Raw genomic sequence first — 3,431 nt, forward strand, 5'->3', positions numbered from 1 at the left:
TGCCTTGCATGCAGAAGGACAGTGGTTCAAATCCCAGCATCCCATCTGGTCCCCTGAGCCTGCCAGGAGCGATTTCTGAGTGTAGAGCCAGAGTAACTCCTGAACGCCGCCACCGGGTGTGACCCAAAACCACAAAAGAAAGAAAGAAGAGAAAGAAAGAAAGAAAGAAAGAAAGAAAGAAAGAAAGAAAGAAAGAAAGAAAGAAAGAAAGAAAGAAAGAAAGAAAGAAAGAAAGAAAGAAAGAAAGAAAGAAAGAAAGAAAGAAAGAAAGAAAGAAAGAAAGAAAGAAAAGAAAGAAAGAAAGAAAGAAAGGAAGGAAGGAAGGAAGGAAGGAAGGAAGGAAGGAAGGGAAGGAAGGAAGGAAGGAAGGAAGGAAGGAAGGAAGGAAGGAAGGAAGGAAGGAAAGAAAGAAAGAAAGAAAGAAAGAAAGAAAGAAAGAAAGAAAGAAAGAAAGAAAGAAAGAAAGAAAGAAAGAAAGAAAGAAAGAAAGAAAGAAAGAAAGAAAGAAAGAAAGAAAGAAAGAAGAAAGAAAGAAGGAAAGAAAGAAAGAAAGAAAGAAAGAAAGAAAGAAAGAAAGAAAGAAGGAAGGAAAGAAGGAAGGAAGGAAGGAAGGAAAGAAAGAAAGAAAGAAAGAAAGAAAGAAAGAAAGAAAGAAAGAAAGAAAGAAAGAAAGAAAGAAAGAAAGAAAGAAAGAAAGAAAGAAAGAAAGAAAGAAAGAAAGAAAGAAAGAAAGAAAGAAAGAAAGAAAGAAAGAAAGAAAGAAAGAAAGAAAGAAAGAAAGAAAGAAAGAAAGAAAGAAAGAAAAAGAAGTAAATTGCAATTTTAGAGATCAAGCAAAACCAAACAATTTCCCCAAATTCTGTTCTAGGCCAGCACAGGAAATCCAGACTCAGGGTTCCAAAAATTCCCTATTCCCAAACCAAACAAATCATGGATCTCACACTTAAGGGGTTGAATCAGCTTTCTGGAGTATAAGCCTCTGGAAAGAGGAACATGTCCCCCTTACAATCAGTTTTTTTTTTTATCTCCTTCCCTTATTGAGGCAGCAGATATGGTGTAGTCCCCTCTTGTCCCCCTTACTTCCACGCTGCCTCAGTGAGTACATGTCTGGCTGAGGGTCAGCAGTGAGGGGCCACAGTGATTTTGCAGAGTTCCTTAGAGAAATGACACAGCCTTTAGAAGATTCATGGCATTTTTTCTCAGTGAGCTTTGGTGTGGTCCAAAAAGAACTTTAAATCAAGAATACTTATGGTAGCGGTGGAGATGGGGAAGAGTGGAGAGAAATACAGGTTTGTTCTTTGTAATCCTGACATCCACATTTTATGCCTGCCCTCTCTCTTAGGAACAGGCCATGGTTGGCTCTGCTAAAAGCTGATAATTGGTAACAGGGTGGATGGTGGTGAGAGCTGGGGTAAATCCAGGGAACTTCATTTTTCTGGAAGTAGTTTCCTGGCCAAGAACAAGTTGTGACTCAGGAACATGGCTCTTGTGTATGCCTACAAATGGCTAAGATGTAACTTAGAAACCTTCCCTGGAGCTGTCAGTCCAGAAAGCCAGAGCATAAGAGTGCTTCTCTGATTTCCCAGTGATAGCAAGTTGCATGGAATTTAAATTTAAGGAAACAGAGTGTATGTAGTTCACACTCTGTGTTGTCTGGCCATACAGGTCTGGAGAAGTCAGTCTAATCGAAGATTGTGCAGTTCTAGTGAAAGGTGCCGAGAAGTTATGATACGGGTTTCTTGGATCTGATGTACAGTGTGAATAAGTGCTTGCAGCTTTAAGCCCTTTTTGATCAATGAAGCTCTTTTATATTAATATTTTCTTTGTATGTAAAGGAGGAGCCATAACTCTCTATAGCTGTATATATAACCCTTTCTCAAAGAGGAGTCCATCAGCACTCCTATATTTTTTTCATTTTTGTCAAAAGCAAGAAGTAAATACTTTAGAACTGTTAAACATGTAAATAAAATGAATAGTTTAGTGTTCTGCATGACAGCATTTGCAAAAAAGAAAAAAGAAGTTGCAATTTTATAGCATTGGGTTTAAGCAATACATTGAGTTTTGTTTCTGTCTTAGCCATCAGCCAATCTGTAAAGTATTTTTTTTTTGTTGTGAAGATGTTAAAAGGTTGGAGAACATTATGTTATCATATATATGGTTTGCAAATATTTTCTCCCATTCTGTAGGCTGCCTTTTCACTTTGGGTGATTTCCTTTACTATGCCAGAAGCTTTTAGTTTGATGTGATTCCAGTTGTCTATTTTTGCTCATATTCTAGTGCATTTGGTTCTTTAGTACTCTTTCCTTTAGGCTGGGTTTCCTTAGGCCATATTACTATATCAAAACCATTTTTTATTAAAGCTCTTATTGCATATTGCTAAGTTGTAAAGTTTCTAACTTAAACTACCAGAGGCAATGGCAAGTCCTGGCACTTGTATAAACTGCCAATTTTTTAAATGTAAAAGAAAAATAACTTTATTTTACTTTATATTTCTCTGATTTCATGGAGTGCAAAAACATTTTCTAACCACATATAATATATCCACTGTCTTTGGTATTTTATAATAATTTTGATGATTTATTTTAATAAATTAATTATTTTATTGATATCTATTAGCCTTTTATATACATAATCATTTCAATAAATACATTTTTATAAACATTTTACTTTAGGTTTGTTATTTTCCTAACATAAATATGCATAAGGTAAGATTTATTTGATCTTGTCCAATTTCTTCTAATGATTTAAGACTAGAATGTCTTTTTACTTACAGGTATCATATTTTTTTAAAAAGATCTTTATTTAAACAACATGATTAAAAACATGATTAAAAACATGATTGCACTTGGGTTTTAGTCATTAAAAGAACACCCCCCTTCATCAGTGGAACATTCCCACAACCAATGCCCCATATCTCCCTTCTCCCTCTCCCCCCCACCTATATTTAAAATAGGCATTCTACTTCTCTCATTCATTAACCTTGTCATGGTAGCTGTTAGTGTAGTTATTTCTCTAACTGCACTTATCTCTCTTTGTGGTAAGCTTCATATCATAAGCCGGTCCTTCCTTATCTCTGGGCATTATTACAATATTGTCTTTTATTTTTCTTAAAACCCATAGATGAGTGAGACTTCTGTCTATCTCTCTTCCTCTGACTTATTTTACTCAGCATAATAGTTTCCATGTCCATCCTTGTATACGAAAATTTCATGACTTTATCTCTCCTGATGGCTGCATAATATTCCATTGTGTATATGTATCACAATTTCTTTAACCATTCATCTGTTGAGGGAATCTTGTTTGTTTCCAGAATCTGGCTATTGTAAATAATGCTGCAATGAATATAGATGTGCAGAAGGAATTTTTTTGTATTGCATTTTTGTGTTCCTAAGGTATATCCCATGGAGTAGTATAGCTGGATCATATGGGAG

This window comes from Suncus etruscus, chromosome 3 (assembly GCF_024139225.1).
Source record: "Suncus etruscus isolate mSunEtr1 chromosome 3, mSunEtr1.pri.cur, whole genome shotgun sequence".
In the NCBI taxonomy this organism is placed as follows: Eukaryota; Metazoa; Chordata; class Mammalia; order Eulipotyphla; family Soricidae; genus Suncus; species Suncus etruscus.